This window comes from Callorhinus ursinus, unplaced genomic scaffold, assembly GCF_003265705.2.
Source record: "Callorhinus ursinus isolate GAN/ISIS: 27379988/994484 unplaced genomic scaffold, GSC_fseal_2.0 scaffold4, whole genome shotgun sequence".
NCBI classification, from domain to species: Eukaryota; Metazoa; Chordata; class Mammalia; order Carnivora; family Otariidae; genus Callorhinus; species Callorhinus ursinus.
The window spans coordinates 112,853,586-112,875,333 of NW_027397066.1; positions in this window are offsets into that span (position 1 = coordinate 112,853,586).

The following is a 21,748-nucleotide window of genomic DNA, read 5'->3' on the forward strand; positions in this document are numbered from 1 at the left end:
AGAAAGAAAGAAAGAAAGAAAGAAAGAAAGAAAGAAAGAAAGAAAGAGTAAGTTGTGGTGACTTTGCACACTATTTTCAGAAATAAATTATCAGGCATTGCTAGTAAGCTTCTCTGAAAGCGGTTTTCTCATGGTTCCTAGATTTTATGCACCCAACCACAATGAAAACAAGAGACTCTCAACTATAGGAACTGAGGTTAAATAGTATTTTGTGAAAATAGGGAAATAGGTTTCTGTTATTTTTAAATTACAACATATAACAATAGGCCTAAAAGTGACATTTTAAAGGTGTATTCTATTGCACATAAATAAAAATTTCTATTACTATAGTTAGAATACAGATAATCCTCATATTGCACTCTAAGAAGGAAATGTCAAACTTGAATCAACTTGGTTTTAAAAATAAAGAGATTGAAAAAAATAAAAATAAAAATAAAGAGATTGATTATTTTACTTCAAATACGTCTAGAGAGAAAACAGCCCTCAGGCCCAGAAAATTAGGACTATGCCTCTGGTTTTACATGATCCTCTGGGTTTTTGCCTTCCTCCATGATTATTGTGAGGTCGCTGTAGCAGCTGTAGGTGTTACATGGAGAACCCCTGAAAAAGGAGAGAGGCTTTTCTTTTTTTTTCTTCGGTGTCTCCTAACTGGAACAAAGAAACCTTGCCCAGGAAGCTCTCAGCAGAGATCCTAAGTGGAATCATATGTGGATTCATAAATCAGCCACTATGAAGATAAAGCTAATTATTTGGCAGGCGAGAACTCTACCACTGAACCACCAATGCCCCACTAAAGCTAATTATTTGGGGGCAGGTTATCTATCAGCCTACTTACTCTAGATTATGTTACAGTTTAAATTTAAAGTTTTACTGGTTCACCAATAAAAAAAATATATATTTCTTTTCTACACTGAGGGGCCCTCCTGGGTTCAGCATCAGCTCTGCTGACATCACCTTCAGGCCAGGCCTAGACAAAAAGGAGCAGCTTGTAAACGAGCCATGACAGAGTGAGAAAGAGACTAGGGGAGAACTAGGCACTGACTCTTAAGCACAGGAGCACACTTCTCTTCTCTTCACTTGTTATTGTCTAAAGTATTTCTCATGCCCAGGCCTGACATCAGTAGGGCAGGGACTCGTACTTCCTCAAAAATAGGCCTCATAAAAAAGCGGCCTGATGGAAAAAGACAATTTGTATTTTGACAACAGGGCAGTATACCACAGGGGGAAAGCCATTGCTGTTCACTGGTAGGGTGCCTTTATCATTCATCATTGCTCTTTACTGTAACTGCATTTTGTGGGACAGCACGTGGTACCATAATAAAGGATCATCTGAGGTCTACTTAGACACTACTAGAATAATGTGGCCATTCAAATTTTGGTGGAAACATAGACAAGAAGGATATTTCTATTTCTGACACAAGTAGTATAGTAAGTTTATTTTTAACTGGCTATTTCTCAAGTTCCTTAATTTCTGCACATGTTTTCTTTAGTTCATAAGATTTGAATGAAATCCATTGCTTCTTGATTTTGTTTGTTTTTTTATAAAGTAAAAAACACCACACATATCTAAGATTTCTCCTTGTAGATGTCACCAGCCTTCCACGGGTTGTTAAACATAATTGAAAGTATATGAAAAGCAAGAATTATCTTATGTGGTGTCTACCAAAGTTGTGTACATTTTCTTTTTCATAAAATGTCATTATATTTTATGTTTATTTCTACTAACGTGCTAGTGTTATGGAAGCACCATACAGACCACTAAAATCCAAGGGAAAGAAAAGGAAATTATAGGAAAATTCAAACTTACTAAGAGGCTTGGCAATTTCATGAAAGCAAACTAAAAATAAATAGAATAGAGAGAGGAGAGATGGGTAGGAAGTAAGAAAACATTAATATGGTTCATTTCAAATATAGGGAATTGAAAGGAAAGGAGAGACATAGAACTAACAGAAAATAAGAAAAAAAAAAACGTTTCAATGAAAGGAAGATCGACGTGATGGGATAGTAAAGAATATCACTAAAATCTTAATTTTAGAGAATATATTTTTTTCTGCCCCAAGACTTTTCTTTTTAAAATATAGCCTCAAATAGAGTGTAAAGGAGGTATAAATTATGCAGTATTGGAAAGTGAAAACTTCCCACGAGTGACTATGGGACATTTGAGCCAATTGCTTGTTAAGAGTCAAAAAGACAAAATGTATGCTGGATTCAGCCACTCAGATAGATAAAAAGGATGCTCAAGCCATTGGGAATCTTGGAAAGTACAATCTCCACCTAATGATGTGTATACTGATAACAAGAAGAACCAAAACATTACTCAGTTGGTCAATAAAGCTTATTTCAGGGGCATCTGAGAACCCCCATATACAGTGGAAAAGGGATTGCATGTTTTTTTTGTCTTTTTTTGTTTTTTCTCCCTGTATTTCCAGCGTTAAAATTCTCTCTCTTCAATGAGGGTCTACCTTCTTGGTATTTAATTTGGTACAGTACATAGAGATAACATACATTTTCCAAAAGCACTGTTATAGTTTTATTTTTTATGTCTCATATTTGTTGTATTTATTATTTATATTTTGAGACTTTGTCATTTTCTATGCGCTTTCCTTGAGAAAAATGAATTTGCTATCATCTGGAGCACAAGACAAGGAGAATTAACCACATGTATTAAGCTAGTATTTGTTTTCTATGAAATTCAAAGTTAAACACACATATGCACACACAAACACACATTCACTCGGAAATAGAAAACAGCTTCAATCTACTAGCTGCAGCATGTCTGAAGCTCAAAGGATAATTGAATTTCATGGACTTTAACTTTTCTTGGATGATGAATATTTCATCCTCAAAAATAATAATTATAAAGTAAATGAAATAATTACCTAAGCTAAGCACAAGTTGATACAATTCCCTTTTGGCTCAAATGAATATGCCAGTATACATATAAGCCTTTATTGAAAGAATATTACTTTGTAAAAAAAAATCTAAAAATAGGACGTTATTATGACCTATAGTAAGAAAATGATTTTGAGAAGAGATGAGCTCATTTTTTGTGATTTTTAAACTTGTAGTCTATGTTAAAAAGAACTTAAGATAAAAATTACATGAAAGTGTTTGAGAAGTTTTACTTGTTGATTCTCTTTTAGTAGACCTTAGAGAGAAATATAAGACAGGAGCTAGACTAAATTTAAAAAAAAAATTAAAAAGAGAGTTAAGATTTCACCGTTAAGGGAATGATTGCCTAAGGTACATTTCTATTGTTATCACACCCTGAGCTTCATTTCTATATTTAAATGCCATCTAAACATATTCACATAGATCTATTACCATCCTTTAAAAACTAAGCCTGTAATATTTCCCCCTAAAATAACTATGCTTTCTGTCCCTTAATACAAACTTGAGTGTTTGTATCCATATATATATGATGGATACATACAATATAATGATTTGTATCCATACTTACTTTAAACTTTTTCAACAAGGAAATAACAAGTTTAAAATTAGAAAAAAAATGTCATTTGTCAAGAGAAATGCAAATTAAACTATAGAAAAATATTAATAAAGACCTATCAGACTGGCTAAAGTGAAAAAGACAGACCATAAAAATGTTGAGGAGGAAAAGGAGTCACTGTGAAAACTTACATATTTTGGTGAGAACATACATTGAAACAATCACTTTAAGAAATGTTTAGCAGGGGCGCCTGGGTGGCTCAGTTGGTTGGGTGACTGCCTTCGGCTCAGGTCATGATCCTGGAGTCCCGGGATCGAGTCCCGCATCGGGCTCCCTGCTCAGCAGGGAGTCTGCTTCTCCCTCTGACCCTCTCCCCTCTCGTGCTCTCTATCTCCCATTCTCTCTCTCTCTCAAATAAATAAATAAAAAATCTTTAAAAAAAAAAATGTTTAGCAGGATGAACTTAAAGTAAATATATGTAAATATATACATACAAGTATCAAATATATCATAAATAAATTATACATATAAAGTAAATGTTATGTATTATATATAATATGTGTTTCAAATATAGTATAAATATATGTAAAATAAATATATTTTATATATATGTATATATAAAATCAAATTATAAGGCATATCATTTTCTGGGCATATAACCAATATAAAAAAGTGCTAATGTCCACCAAAACATATACAACATGTTACAACAAAACAATATCAGTAGAATATGTTATATTGTATTTTTATATAATTAAATAAGACATGGCAGTGAAAAAATGTACAGTATCTCTAAATAAATATAGAGATGTTCCATGTTCAAGGATTAGAACACTTAATATTGTTAAGATGTCAATTCTTCCCAAATTAATTTATAGATTCAATGCTATATTAATCAATATGCCAGCAAGTTATTTTGTGGATTCACAAAGTGATTCTAAAATTTATATTAATAAAAGAGGCCAACACAATACTAAAACGGAACAAAGTTGGAGGTCTGATATTACTTGGTTTTGAGACCAATCTACTATAAAACTGTGTGATCATGAAAGCATGGTTTCAGTGAAAAAGTAGATGCATAGATCAATATAACAGAGTATGCAGCTTAGAAATAGATCCAAATAAAAAAATAAATAAATAAAGAGTGCTGGAACAGTTGGGTAGGCAATGCAAAAAAAAAAAAAAAAAAAAAAAAGAAAAAAAGAAAGAAAGAAAGAGAGAAAGAAAGAAAAAAGATAAAAAAGAGGGACAGAAAGAGTAGATGCAGACTTTATGCATTTCCCCAAAACTAACTCACAGTGGATCATAGACCTAAATGTAAAATATAAAACTTTAAAATTTCTAAAAGATAACATAGGAAAAAAAACCTATGCTTAGATAGTATAGGACAAAATCTGCCTTGGGTTTGACAATGAGCTTTTCAATACAACACCCAAAGGACAATCCATGAAAGAAAAAAAAAATGTTAAGCTTGCTTAACATTAAAAACTTGACTCTGCCAAGGGTATTGTTAAGATGATAAAGACACACAGTCTGGGAGACAATATTTGTAAAACATCTATCTGATAAAGGACTTGCAACCAAAATCGTTATGCATCTAAAATATGGAAAAACCTTGTTAAACTCTGCAATAATAAAACATGCAGCCAAATTAAAAAACTGAGCAAAATCTCTGAAAAGATACCTCACCAAAAAAGACATATAGGTGTCAAATAAGAATATGAGAATATGTTCATTCTTTGTTATTAAGAAATTACAAAATAAAACAATGATACCACTATATACCTATTAGAATGGCTAAAATCCAAAAAAACTGGCAATCTAAATGTTGAGGAGGATGCAGAATAACAGGAACTTTTATTCATTCCTGCTAGGAATGAGAAATTGTACAATCACTTTGGACGAGAGTTTGACAGTTTCTGTCTAAGGCTAAGCATAGTATCATCATAATGATTCAACAGGTACACTCCTAGGTATTCACCCAGTTGAGCTGAAAACTTAAGTCACACCAAAGAACTAAAATGAATACTTGCAGCAACTTTCTTCGTAATTGCCCCAAACTGGAAGCAACCAAAATGTCCTCCAATAGATAAATGTTTAAACAAATTGTAACATATTTATAGAACAGAATATCATGCAGCAATAAAAGTATGGATAAAACTTAAATGCATAATTCAAGTGAAAGAAGCCAGTACAAAAAGGCTACATATAGCATGAATCCAATTATCTGACATTTGGGAAAAGGCAAAACTATAGAATCAAAAAAAAAAAAAAATCAGCCAAACTATGGAAGTGGGGGTTGCAAGGGATTCAGACAAAGAGGAGGAGGGAGAGATGAAAAGGTAGAACATATGGGATTTTAAGGTGGGTATAACTGTTCTGTATGTTACTGCAATCTTGGATTCATGACATTATTCATTTAAAAAAAGCAATAGAACATTATAACATAAGGAGTGATCTTTTATATGTGAAATTTAAAAAAATCATTTAGAAATTAGAGGATCCCAGGAATGTATGCAAACTCTGACAAGAAAATATAACCATACTACAAATAGATCAAACAACCTCACTGAAGGGTCAAGGAGAAATGTGCTGACCTAGTTAACCTTGGAATTCAATGGAATCAGTAGGATTAAAGGCAAAAGGAACTGCACACAAATATGTACATTAGTGAATAAAGTTGTTTCCCATGGCCAAGTGGCTTAACAATTCTGACACTTCTGTACGTGTATGCTGGAATTTAAGTAAATGGATGGCAGATGGTAGGAATCAGGTTTCTCACTGTTGAGTGGGAATTTATAGGTAAGCAAGGGAAGGAAGCTAGTGTTAGTCATACTGTAATAGATTAGAGTCCGAGTCATTTGTAAAAACTCATTTAACTTAATATAGATACATATGGTTTATGGGTTACAGTACACTGATGTATCTTCTTTGCTCTATCAGCGAAGAAGACGCAAAAGAAATGACAACCAGTAGCAATAAGCATGCCCACTGCCCTAAAATTGATTTTTAATACCATTTTCCAATAAAAGGAACAGAGATCCTGAGAGAAATGGCTGATTGTGGACAAGGACAAGAAATACACCAGATGAGTCTGGAGCATCTTTTACACAGGTATGGAAGAAAGTCTTCAGCAAACAAACGAATAAAAAACCACAATGATGGAAGTATGCCAAAGGCCATAGGAGTCAAATAAAAGAACTCCTAATGGCCCAAGCTAGAACAATTTGAGTAATAAAATAAAGTCATTTAGGATTATGACCCAAGTATAAAAATATTATCTGTGAGTCCCGACTTACATAACTAAATAGTTGAATGAATTGTTAAATGGAGTGGGAGAGAAAAAAAAATCCCTTTCAGAAGAATCCCAAATCAATGATGTAAAAACTCCACTCTAAAGGAGGGGAAGCATAACTCCCCATTTCTTAAATGGTGCATGGTGACTGCCTCCCAAAGAGTACATTATTAAGAGGGGAAAAGAATGACTTTACAGGGGAGAAAGCTGGGAAACACTATGCCAGCCAGGTGATCAAAGTTAACACCTGTAGTGACATCATGTTGATAGTATGTACCCTTAATATGGTGAGATAAAAATGACACTTTACATTGGTGGTCTTTCTTTCAAGGAAATATAACCGCAGTGTAATGATAAAAAAAAAAAAAAAAATGCAACAGAGGGACATCTATCTCTGACTAAAATTCCTCAAAACTATCAAGATTATCTAAAACAAGCAAAGTTTGAGAAACTGTCACAGCCAAGAGGAGCGTCAGAAGACATAATGTAGTATCCCGGATGGGATCCTGGAACAGAAAAAGGACATTAAAGCTAAAACTAAGGAATTCTGAATAGACTATGGACTTTAGTTAATAGTTATGTATTGATATTAACTCATTAATTACAGCAAGCATACCATACTAATGTAAGCTGTTAATAACCGGGAAAACTGTGCATGTGGGGGGGTGGGGGCGAGTAATAAGAGAAATCTGCATCATCTCTTTAATTTTTCTGCATATTTAAAGTGTTCTAATAAAGTCTAGTCTATTAATAAAAGACATTCAAATGTAATGTGGAGTAAAATAAAGACAAAATATGTGCATTTTTATGATTCGATTTATATGAAGTTTCAAAAAAATACAAGGCAAAACATAATTATGGTGATAAAAGTCAAGGTAATGGTGGTCGTATGGACTGCAAGGGGACAGTAAAACCTTTCTGGGGTGCTGGCAATATTTTACATATTGATCTAGGTATTGGTTATGCAGATGCTTACATAAGTAAACCCTGTATGTAAATCATACCTCAATGAAGAGAGAGACCCACCTTTTATTCTCCAAGGCTATCTTCTCACTCTCTTCTCCTTCCTCATAGCAGACTTCTTCAAAGTGTCAGCTACATGTTCTCTTTCCCTTTTCATTCCCTCTTCAATCCTCTGCAATCTAGTTTTAGTTCTCATCAAAAGACTTTAAAAAATATCACCAAAATGTTTTGTTAAAGCCAAGGGACTCTTTTCAGATCTCATCTTACCAGACCTAGAGACAGTCACTGTTATTGAACACTATCTCCTCACTGAAATTTTATTTTCCTTCGCTACTTGTGTAAAAAGGATTAAAGACAGTGCACATCTCATTGAAATATTGTTGAGATGAACTAAGCTTGCAAGATCTATATGTAAGGCTGTGCCTGGGACTCAAAATGCCACAAATTTTATATATACAAATTTTATATACACATACATATACATACATATAATACATAATTATATATATATACACATATGATGGAATCCTTGACTGTTAAAATTATTAATTCTGAAAATATCAAGTGTTAGTGAGTAGCGAGTTGAGAGAAATAGGGAGCTGCATTTGCTAATCTTGGGAGTAAAACTTCATAGAAGCACAGGAAACTTTTCTTTTAAATTATTTCTAATAGAGTCAAGGATGTTTATACATTTCCTGGAGTCTCCTTGCTAGGGATACATGTTTATGTTTGAGAAATGTTGGCACAGATAACACCAGAGTCCACATACAAAATGTTTGTAGAAAAATTGTATACAGTAACAAGAAGTAAGAACCCATCAACACATACTCATCAACAAAGGAGGGATAAATAATATGTTAAAAGACTGGAATACTACAGAGTAATGAAAATTAACACACTACAACAAGAATCTTCAGATGGGTTACTCTAAAAATAGAAGGTTGAGTTAAACTGTCACATCCCAGAAAAACACAAAGTATTCATAATTTAATTAAAGTATTTTTCCATACTGACTTTCCTAATATGTAATTAGTTCTTCTACATAAATTTAAATGTAATTATAATAAAGTCACAAATTCAGTTTCCTTTTCCCCCCATGATACAGTGTATTTTTTTCATAAAGTCATTAGATTTCATACATACTAAGGATATAAAAGAACAGAACTTGTTCAGATACATATCAAATATGTATACCTAGCAAAGAATAGGCAGGCATAACTCATTAAACTATACTGCATAATTTTAATAAGATTGCAAAGTAAAGCTTTGAATAGAGATATATTTATCATGCCACAGTCTCTTCCTTATTCCTTGTTCTTCTTTGCTTTTCCTAAAGGGGCTTGAACTTTTTGCCCAAATAATCTAAGCTTGAATATAAGAATGATACTGTTTCTCCTAAAAGACACAAATAAATGGGATATCAGGTCTTTGGGGTTAATATTCTAGAACAAGGGTCCACAGACTACAGCCTACAGGCTAAATCTGGCACGTTACCTCTTTTGTACTGTGAACTAAAAATGTTTTTAATTTTTTTAATGGTTAAAAATCAGAGTAATATTTAGTGATGTAAAAATTATATGAAAGTCAAATTTCTCTGTCCACAAAAAAGTTTTATTGGAACACAGCCACACTTATTCATTTATATATTTGTCTATGGCAAAGTTGAGTGGTTGTAACGATTGAGTAGCTTCCTATACAGTCTAAAATATTTGCTATTTGGCCCCTTACAGAAAAAGATTGCTGATCTCTGGCCTAGACTATATTATGGTGACATTTATTCTTTTCTCATTAAATGTAAATACAATTTTACTTTTTTTCTGTATAAATCCATTTCACAGGGACGATCTTCTGCCATTACTCAATAAAAAGGAATTCTTTAAGAGTCTAGTGTCTTGAAGTTGTATATTTCATATTCCGATCCTTTGGAAAATAGTGCTTAGTGATATTGATAAGTGTTTCATAAAAAAATAAGTTTGGAGAACGCTGGGTTAAATGAGGTTATACAAGTTTTCACTGTATGATATTTCCTTACTTTTGACATGCCTATATATTTTGTGAATCTCCAATGGAAGATATGACACATAGCTTTTCTGACTTTATTTAACCACAGAGTTTTGTTTATGCTATGTTATAGTCTGTGGAATCCACCTAAAAAACAACCATACTAGACATAAAAAAAATTTAAAGGAGTAAAAGCCTTGGAAGGTTCAGCTATTTTTTCCTTCAATATAGTTGGAAATAGCATATATCAGATTAATAAAATCCTTAAACTATTATAAATATCACTGTAGCTTTGGTTATCCCAATTTTGGAAAATATCTGATCTGATTGTTTACCTTTTTGTTTGCTAGAATTTAATAGTATATTTGCAAAAGCATGCCCAATAATTAAGTATGCTTAATATATTAATATGATATAATAGAATTTTTCACTTAACAAAATAATCTACAAAAATTTGATTTATATATAATCACATGATTTGTTGTTAAACTCTCCTAGAATTTATTCTAGCCAAGGTTGTGCAGAATCGGATGTCTCCATTATTTATATGTTTAAATGTTATCCTGTCATCCTTGAACAGATGAACATTAGACCTTGCCTTTTCAACCTTCATAACAAAAATTCCCTTAATGCCACATTTTTTTCTTTAAAAAAGTAAAACTTCCACCATCTTAATATATTTCTTCCCTTTTTATGCAGTTACTTTGTTTGGCAGGAAATGAGCTCACATTTCCCTCTGCTGAAGAAAGCAATCTGGGAGTCATACACAGTTTGAGAAAAGCATCACCTTATTCAAAAGATAAATCATATGATATTGTTATGCTGAATGAATAAGAAAGCATAAATTGAGAATAGATTAGATGATTCCATTATAAAGACATCAAAGTAAACTGATCTGAAGGGTACACTGTGAATGGACTGAAATTCAAAGATATTACATTGCCACCTAAGTCTATGGGAATCTAAGGAGCAAATGCTGATTTTCTATTATAGACTTTCAGAAGATTGAGAATTAATGTGATCTCTATTTTAGAAAGTTTATTATATTTATTACCCTCATCACATATGGAATAATATAATGGACTAAATGATTTTTCCTAGGATGATTTGTTTTAAAACCTCTTCCCTTATCCATTAACTGATTAAAGAAAAATCTTTGCACTTTTAATACCTAAGCATTCCACTAGTTTTCTGGGGTTGTTGTAACAAAGTACCAAAAACTGTATGGCTAAGAACAATAGAAATGTATTGTCTCACAGTTTTGGAGGCCAGAAATTAAAAAATCAAGGCACAGCCACGTGCCCTTGGAAGGCACTTAGGACAGATCTTTTCCGGGCCTCCCTCCTAGCTTCTGATGTTTCTTGGCTGTTGGCAGCATTACTCCAGTTCTCCCATGAATTTTCCATGTGTGCTTTCTTCTTTCTAGTTATCCCGTTGTAATTGCTCTCAAATTTCATGGCAACAATGATCAGGATCAGGTTTGTTCTTTTTGTTTTAACTGAAATTTCAATGAAGCCACTGAAGACCCCCACTCATTAGGAACAGATGACACCATTAGTATACTAATTTTCCCCTTCTGCACTCTTGCTGCCTGTTTATTCCATGACTCCTATAATTACAGGGAAAATGTCCGCTTTAAATAAGTAAAAAAGTGGAGAGAGAGTACCAATTTCTTTTATTGAGAAAGCAAAATCCTTCCCAGATTCCCTCAACATAATTCCTCATAATTTCCAAATGCCAGCATCTAGCACAAGGGTGAAAGATAATTTGGGGTGGCTAGAAATCACAAGTCATTTCCTGCTTTTGAGCACATTCATCAGCCTAACTCCCCCCACCCCACCAAAATCACAGTTCTGCTGTGAATGAATAATGACTCTTTGGGGTCACCAAATCTGAGCATTTACTTTAGCCACTGTGAAATAATTGTAACAATGGGAATTTGCTGAGGTATGATGAAATTGAGCATGCTTTCTTTTGTTTCCTGCACCTCCAGATTAATCACAAATGGGATTTAAGAAATTAACACAAAAAGCAAATATTTAGGGCCTGAGAGTGTCATCCTGGTTTCTGAGTAGAATTTACTTTGTCATATTAATCAATTTATCATCTCATCAATTATATAATTATTTTCTAAGATTTATTTATTTGAGAGAGAGGGAGAGAAAGGGCAGAGGAAGAGGGAGAGAATCCTGAAGCAGATTCCCCACTGAGTGCATAGTTCAATGCAAGGATTGATCCCAGGACTCTGAGATCATGACCTGAGCCAAAACCAAGAGCCACCCAGACACCACTCATCAATTACATATTGAAGTAACATTAAGCTTTTAAAAAATATGAACATACACAGAAGTTTATGAGGGTGCTCTTACTTAAAAACAGCATACTTCTTGTCCCAGTGTATTGTTATTATAAATTGAAACGTATTTCCTCCTAATGATGCATTTTAACATGGCTCATTTCTTCTGATATGTAGGAAATATACTTGTTTAAATATTATACAGAGAATCAAAATGTCCTAAGCAAAAATAATTTCAATTTATCATTGAAGAGAGCTCTTGAACCTTTCTATCAGTCTAGTTCTTTACTCTTACTTATGAATAAACAATTTTTTTGTGTGTATTGAGAATTTTGTCCTAATAATTTCATGTAGAATGAAGTTGTACATTGACATGTCTGTGTGCCACACAGCTTTTTTTCTTTTCAGCATATTTTTGTAAAATTTTCTGGGTAATAAAATATATTTATGTTTACTTTTTGTCAGGATAGACCTGATCGCTTCTCAGCCTTTTGGCTAAGATCAAGTGTCAGGATAGACCTCAATGGAAAAAAAAACATGCTCTGTAAAGTTAAAAAAAGAAAAACCTGTCTGATAACAATATGCAAAGTACCAACTAGAATTGAATCCCTTCAGAGCAGGCAGAAGTAAAAATAAGTGGCATTAAAGTTAAACACTATTGTTGAAAAGAGAACTTAATGAAACCAGTGAATCAAAAATAAGATGTCTTGAGGGTAGTAAAATGTCTAGGATAACTTAAAGCCTGTAACTTTGCCTTATATTATTTCATATATATCATATAAATGGCACTGACTGTTCTTGGGAAAACAGTAATACTTACAAAAAATAATGTTTTTCAACAAAGACATTGTCCAGCTACAATCAAATATAACATATCTAGATGGTTCAGGAATTCAATAAAATCAATTGCAAATAATTTGAAGCAAGTTGTATCAGGCAGAATAAATCAAACTAGAAAATAATCCTCACAAAACACGGCTTCGAACATAAATTTGGCAAAGTACAATAAAGTATCCACTTAAAATTTTAACTTTAAAAAAACCACAAAGCTGAAGTGAACTATCTTATGGTATGTGAAATATCATAAATCTTCCATAGTTTTTTTTTCCATTTTCAGAAATGCAATATTCTATTCAAACAGCTAAAGCAACACATCATTTAAGTCAATAGAGATGGGTGAGTGTAAAACATCAGGACAATTTTATCTCCAGATATAAGACTTATTTTTAGTGTTCATTTTTGTTTTGAGTACAGACATACATTATAGTCAAGGAAAATTTTAAACCATAGAGACACAGAAATATCCATTCAAGAATTCTTAAGTGCAAAATATATGTAATCAGGTTATTGAGTAGTTTCAACTTAGTGAGGATCATGAAAATGCCATTTCCTGTAAACCATCCCTTTCCCGTGCAATTTTTAACCCCTCATTTGCATCAAGAAGCAGTCCTCTTAATATTTAATTTCCATTATTTTCTGTTTATGTTGTTTATTAAAAATGAATCCAATCTAGTTTAAAGTTCTAATCTCCAAACCATTTCGGAGTTTACTTACTCCTATTTCCATAGCAGGGCCATCTCTGAACTGGAGGCAGGGGACATGCCTGGCTCTGAGACACCAGCTCTACCCAGATCCCCTGGTGTGGGGCAAAAAGGGATTTGAAGGGAGTATAAAGATCCTCTTACACACATGACCAGTCATCTCTTGCTGAGAGAGGTGTTCTTACCTGTCTCCCTCATTGTCAGTTTCCCTCTGTGATGTTGGTTGACTTTCTGGATGTCAAGTATTACCTATAGGAGACAGATGTCACTAGAGTATACAAGATTACTTATAACATGCAGGCATGAACTAACTTTGTTCTTTGCTATTCTCTCAAAATGTTTTCAGTAGGGGAATTTCTTCCCCTTGTCCTCGGTGATAACTGGGCAGATCTGTGATAAAGCTGTTTATCATTATTTATTATTATTACTATTACTATTATTATTATTATTATTTTAGATCATTCCCATACAATAAATACTCTGTTCTCTTTAAGTCACTAAGCACAAAAATGTTTTTTGGTATTGTTTTTGGGCCTGACAGGAGGAGAACAGGATGGGCAGTTCACAGTGTGGTGAATAAAGATATAGGGCTATTCTGCCAGTTTTTATGAGTGTGGGTGAGGGGGAAGGTAAGGAATGGATTCTGGCTCTATTTTTCAGAAATTCCTTGACATCTCTTTTTAAGGTGTGAGTATTAAGTTCTCTTGTCCTCTGACTTGGATCTTAGCTGAAATTCCAGGGCTAGTGGATACATCTCACTGTCTCTCACATATAAATGAGTTATTTTATTTTCTGGGTTGGGGTGCAAAAGGAACTAAAGTCTGTTTTCTTCTGGTATCTCTTATTCTATAACCCACTATACTTTTCCATCATTATCATATTCTAGAAAGTGTTATGAAGATTTTCTCACAAACTCAAAAGTAAAATGAACTTAAAATTCAGCTCTGCCATTCCATAATCTCATCCTAAATTCTGGAAAGGGCGTTTGCCTACATTTTCTTTTGAAGAATTTGCATTGAAATTCTCCATGATAAATTTTTATGTATAGAACTATAATTAATAAGACTACCAGGGAGCACTAATCATCTTTATTCCACATTTTTTTCATAGCCATCTAATTGGTATGCATCATTACTTTTAATACCATGTAAAATTGAAACTCAATCAAACTTTATATAATATTTAGAAAATACAATACATGGAGCACTTATTTTTTTCAAGCCATTTTATTGATGTTTCTAGGTTAACTTTATTCCTTCACACCTCTTTATTGTTTATATTTTCTTTTTTTTAAGATTTTTTTTACTTGAGAGAGAGTACACATGCACAACTGGGGTGGGGAGAGGGGGAAGGGAAGAGGGAGAGGCAGACTCCCTGCTGAGCAGGGAGCCTGATGTCCAGGCTCAATCCCAGGACCCTGAGATCATGACCTGAGCAGAGGGCAGACGCTTAAACAACCAAGCCACTCAGGTACCCCTAGTTTAATATATTCTTAAGGAAACACAATAAATTTCCCTCCTTTGTCGCCTGTCTAGTTGGCTTGGAGCAGGAGAGAATTGACCAGCTCTGAGATATTTCCTGCACCCAAATTCCCTGATGTGAGAGAGAAAGGGGTAAAAAAGGCAAAGACCTTACTTAATCAGTCACACTTCACCTGTATTTCAACTATAGTATGCCAGAATGTTTAACATTTTTTTCCCCTTGGTTGCCAAGTTCCTGAAATCTCTTCTCTTACCAGTTTATTGAGAGTCAAAACCTAGAGATGTATCCTGAAAATGCGTTTTTCCAGAAACTATTATTGGATGGTACTATTTTGAGCTCTTTCTTCTACTACATGTAGTTTGCCTGGATTAAAATATTTAGGAATTATTCCTTGAGATACCTAAAAATTATGTAATTATTGAATATTATTAATCAACATAATAATTCCCTGTTTTAAATAAAGTAAGCAAAGCTTTATAGGAAAAATTTTGCTAACATGCAATTCAGAGCAGGTAACAGTTCAATGTTTTAGAGACAAATAGAACTCAGTAAATTTGGACAATGGTAATTTAGTAGCAATATGATCTTGGCCAAGTTAGAAATCCTACCAAACACCGTATATTACAAATGTAAAATTAAAATAATACCTATCTTATAGAGTGGGTGCAATAATTTAATATAGATTATTTATGTAAATTATCTGATAAAGACACAATTATTTTTTCATTTATATTTTTAGTTTTTATTTAAATTCCAGTTAGTTAACATATGGTGTAATATTAGATTCAGGTGTACAATTTAGTCATTCATCACTTACATATAGCACCCGGTGCTCATCACAACAAAAGCCCCCTTTAACCCCCATCACCTATTTTTTTTTTTCCCCATCACCTATTTAACCCACTCCTTGACCCACCTCCCTTCTGGTAACCATCAGTTTGTTCTGTATAGTTAAGAGTCCATTTCTTGCTTTGCCTTTCTCTTTTTTCCCCTATGATTGTTTTGTTTTTTAAGTTCCACATATGAGTGAAATCATATGGTATTTGTCTTTCTCTGACTGACTTATCTCACTTAGCATAATACTCTCTAGCTCCATCTATGTCATTGCAAATGGCAAGATTTCATTCTTTTCTATGGCTGAGTAATATTCCATTGCATGTATATATACCACATCTTCTTTATCCATTTGTCAGTTGATGGACATTTGGGCTTTTTCAATACTACAGCTATTGTAGATAATGCTGCTGTAAACACAAGGGTGCATGTACGCCTTCAGATTAGTATTTTTGTATTCTTTGAGTAAATAGTAGTGCTATTGCTGGATCATAGGGTAGTTCTATTTTTAACTTTTTGAGGAAACACCATTTGCTTTCCAGAATGGCTGCACCCGTTTGCATTCCCACCAACAGTGTAACAGGGTCTTCCTTTCCCCACATCCTCACCAACATCTGTTGTTTCTTGTGTTATTCACTTTAGCCATTCTGACTGGCATGAGGTGATATCTCATTGTAGTTTTGATTTGTATTTCCCTGATGATGTGTGATGTTGAGCATCTTTTCATGTGTCTGTTGGCCATCTGTATGTCTTCTTTGGAGATATGTCTGTTCATGTCTTCTGCCCATTTCTTAACTGGATTATTTGTTTTTTGGGTGTTGAGTTTGATGAGTTCTTTATATATTTAGGACATTAACCTTTCATCAGATATGTCATTTGGAAATATCTTCTCCCATTCCCTAGATTGCCTTTCAATTTTGTTGATTGTCTCCTTGCTGTGCAGAAGCTTTTTATTTTGGTGAAGTCCCAATAGCTTTTTTTGCTTTTGTTTCCCTTGCCTCAAGAGACATATCTAATAAGAAGTTGCTATGACCAATGTCATAGAGGTTACTGCCTGTTTTCTACTCTAGGATTTTAATGGTTTCCTATCTCATGTTTAGGTTTTTCATCCATTTTGAATTTATTTTTCTGTATGGTGTAGGAAAGTGGTCCAGTTTCATTCTTCTAAATGTTGCTGTCCAGTTGTCCCAACACCATTTGTTGAAGAGACTGTCTTTTTCCCCATTGGATATTCTTTCCTGCTTTGTCGAAAACTAGTTGACCATACAGTTGTGGGTTCATTTGTGGGTTTTCTATTCTGTTCTGTTGATCTATGTGTCTATTTGGTCTTGTAATATAAATTGAAGTCCAGAATTGTGATACTTACAGCTTTGCTTTCCTTTCTCCAGATTGTTTTGACTATTCAGGATCTTTTGTGGTTCCATACAAATTTTAGGATTGTTCTAGCTCTGTGAAAAATGCTGTTTGTATTTTGATAGGAATTGCATTAAATGTGTAGATTGCTTTGGGTAGGATAGACGTTTTGACAATATTTGTTCTTTGAATACATGAGCATGGAATGTTTTTCCATTTCTTTGTGACTTCCTCAAATTCTTTCATCAGTGTTTTATAGTTTTCAGAGTAGAGCTCTTTCATATTTTGTTAGGTTTATTCCTGGGTATCTTATGGTTTTTGGTGTAATTGTAGATGGGATGAATTCCTTGATTTCCTCTATCTGCTGCTTCGATATTGGTGTATAGAAATGCATCAGATTTCTGTATGTTGATTTTGTATCCTCCAACTTTACTGAATTCATGTATCACTTCCAGCAATTTTTTGGTGGAATCTTTTGGGTTTCCTATATAAAGTATCATGCCATCTGGAAATAGTGAAAGTTCTATTTCTTCCTCACTGATTTGATGCTTTTTATTTCTTTTTGTTGTCTGATTGCTGAGGCTAGGACTTCCAGTACTATGTTAAATAACAGTGGTGAGAATGGGCATCCCTGTCTTGTTCCTGACCATAGAGGAAAAGTTCTCAGTTTTTTTCCCATTGAGGATGATATTAACTCTGGGTTTTTCATATATAGCAAAAGATAGCAAATTGAAGGGCCTTAGTGGTATTGAATGAAGACTTTAAACTTATAGTTGTAAAGGGACACCTGGGTGGCTCAGTCGTTGAGCCATCTGCCTTTGGTTCAGGTCATGGTCCCAGGGTCCTGGGATCAAGCCCCACATCAGGCTCCTTGCTTGGCAGGAAGCCTGCTTCTCCCTCTCCCACTCCCCTTGCTTGTGTTCCCTCTCTGTCAAATAAATAAATAAAATCTTTAAAATAAAAATATAGTTGTAAATTAAGTAAGAAAACTGGAAGTTTTAAAATAAAGTTATAAAATAATTGTATAGTAATCTAATATAATTCAAAAGCCAAAGTGAAAGATCACATGCAAAAATAAGATTTATCAATGGTTTTAAGAAATGCCATGATCTTTAATTACTGTATTCAAATATATTTCAATAAACTAAACATTTGTTAATTTCTTTGACATGATTTTAAAGCCTTTGCTGTGTATTCATAATGCTTTTGGCAAAGTTTGAGCTCAGTAATCATAAAATAGTTCAATTTAAAAATTCCAAATGTTATATAAGCCATCAAAACTTGTTATAAAAATACCTTCACATTCTATCAGTGCTTTCATTTTTAGTACTATCAATAAATATAAATGTATTGTCTAGCAACAAATCTGCTGAAAACAGACAATGTAATAAAATATATTTAAATTGACTATCTGCCCATCTCATTTCAGTACTCTATAAATCTGTAGGTAAAAATCTGTTGAGTGTTACAGCACCTTCCTTTATGAGTTATTTTTATTATGACTTTTAATATATTTTACCAAGTACTTGATGTCCATAAATATTAATACGAATTTTATTTACAGCTTTTAGATATTCTTATAGTAAATTATATTGATTTAGACAGACTTCTCAAGACATTCATTTTACAGTATTTAACATAGATAGATATTCAGGTTAAGATTTACTATTTGTAGAACAGTTGTGTCTGAGAAGCATCACGTAAAGGAATAAAATAAAATAAAATGGATTTTTAAAGTGTAACACACATGATAAGGCACATAATATAGCCCTGAACTAAAAAGAGGTGGATAGGGAGTATTAAGAAGATGGTACTCAGAAGATATCATGGTAGCCCTATTTCTGTTCATTCTTGAATAGGGGGAGAAGAAGAAAGAAATCTGATTTAAATTGGGATTTCAATGTGAAAATTATACTTCCTGTCTTAGAAGAAGAAAACTAATAGAGTAGACAGTTAGTTAAAAATGAGCTGGAGTCAATAACTAGGTTATACATTAGAAACTTGAGGGCAAAACGTCCTGGTTTAGTGGTTTCCATATTTCTTGGGCTAACAGACCAAAAGTCACAGGAGTAAAACAGGCTCTATCCTCTTCAACCACTGCCCCAGAGTAACCCGTGGCCTCATTAGAATGCGTATGAATGTATTTGCATTATAGTTCTTCCCTCCCACCTCCCAATCCCCATGTGGAAAGTCAGCTATGACAATTCCAGCAAATCTTTTAAGTTCAAAAACTCCCCCTCTGGACCACGAGAGGATCCCTTAGCTGATTGGAAACAACTTCAGTTGAAGACACCACCAGGTATGACCCATAACCATAGAAACTTAAAAAGAAAAGATTCTGGGGTTCCTGGGTGGCTCAGTCACTTAGGCACCTGCCTTTGGCTCAGGTCGATGGAGCCCCACATCGGCTCCCTGCTCTGTGGGAAACCTGCTTCTCCCTCTCCCACTCCCCCTCTTGTGTTCCCTCTCTCTGTCAAATAAATATAAATAAAATCTTAAAAAGAAAACAAGAAAACAAAGAAGAGAAAAGATTCCCCTGACTCAGTGCAGTTGCCACCTTTTGGCCTGGCATGCTCTCCTATCTTGAAAATGTACTGTCCTAAAGAAACAGCTTTCTGCTTGCTACTTTCCTTCTGGCTGTCTTCATTCAAGCATGAATCCTCCTGTAGATCTTTCATGAGGAATCCAAGAACCCAGACCTTCACTGACACAATGCAAGCATCGACTAACAAAACAAGTTCAGCATTAAAAGAATGGATGCTTTAGTAGAGTTCAGAGCCACGAACACACAGGGTATGTATGTAGCTAGGAGAAAATGACACCAACTTTAAAACAGCCATATAACTGAGGAAGGAGGAATGTATTTTTAAGAGCATGTTAGAGGAAAATAAAATATGCTTAGAATAATATTGATATAGACATCCTATTTAATGTGTTCTTTGAGGAATTACACATGCAGAGACAGAATTTTTCACCAATAGCTGCAAATACCCTGTTCCCAGATGTTATTTTGTTGTTGTTTAAGGTGTTTGATGTGAATGAGGAACAAATATGGGAAACATATAAAAGGATCAACAAAGCTTGAGTAACAGAAGAAAATGAAGAATTTTGGCCCTCTAGAACAGAGAGTTACCCTCAGCCACATCTGCTTAAGAGTTTTCACCAATTACTTGTGAGAAATTGTTATCAATATAGTAACTCCTCCATCATTTGTAGTTGGTTTTACATAATCTTGCTTAAGTCAAACAGATGACAATATTTGCAGATCTTTCTTCCAACAACAAAATAAAATTGAGCACACACAATGTGTTAGCAGTGCTCTGTTGAAATTAATTGAAATAAAATGTGACCTTCAACTTCCAAGGGCTTCATAGATTAGTAGATGTCTACTCTTTCTTTATGGTGTGGCATCAGCAACTCTTAATAACTTTTATCTTATTGAAATTCAGAGTTAAGAACTACATGCAGGGGTTTGTCCCCTTTTGTGCTTAAATTTAGACATTGAAGCATTGTATATTTGTGAACTTTGAAGATAAGACAGTTATTATTGTTGTTGAAAACTGACCTCCATGCTTCAGAACCAAAATATAATGCAAAGACAGAGTTTGGGATAAAGAGAAACAATGGCTTTATTGCTTTGCCAGACAAAGGAGGCTGCAGCAGGTTATGGCCTTCAAAAAACTGCCAACCCACAATAGCAAGGGGCTTGAGGGTGTTATAGCGAAATACAGGATCTAGCTGGTTTTGATAGGAATTGTGTACCTGCTGCTAATCTCTTTTGTCAAGTCTTTAGGGTGGTACTGTGTTCCTGAAACAAAAGGCTAAGAAGGGAGGAGGGAAGGTTTGTGGAAGAGAGGAAAAAGGTAACTTTAAAATCGAGCTTCTGGGATCCTTGGGTGGCTCAGTTGGCTCAGCGGTTGCCTTTGGCACAAGTCATGATCCCAGGGTCCTGAGATGGAGCCCCACATGGGGCTCCCTGCTCAGCAGGGGACTCTGCTTGTCCCTCTCCCTCTGCACCTGCTCCTGTGCTCTCTCTCTCAAATAAATAAAATCTTTAAAAATAAAATTAAATAAATAAAATCGAGCTCCCCCAAAGCATTAAGGTAGCCATTTGACTTTTGTTAAACTATGCTTTTAAAAGTTTTATTATCAGAAAATCTATATTTCAGTTAAATCATTTGAATTTGCATCTCATTTTTAAAAATGCACTTCTTGGGGGTGGCCGGGTGGCTCGGTCGTTAAGCGTCTGCCTTCCGCTCAGGTCATGATCCCAGGGTCCTGGGATCAAACCCCGCATCGGGTTCCCTGCTCCACAGGAAGCCTGCTTCTCCCTCTCCCACTCCCCCTAATTGTGTTCCCCCTCTCGCTGTGACTCTCTCTGTCAAATAAATAAATAAAATCTTTAAAAAAATGCACCTTTGTGTTGTTGTTGTTCCAGTCAATTTATTCCCTGATAGGGTCTAGATTTATGTTTTAGGATAGACTTTCTTCATTTAAATACCAGGGGTGTGTGTGTGTGTGTGTGTGTGCAGGGT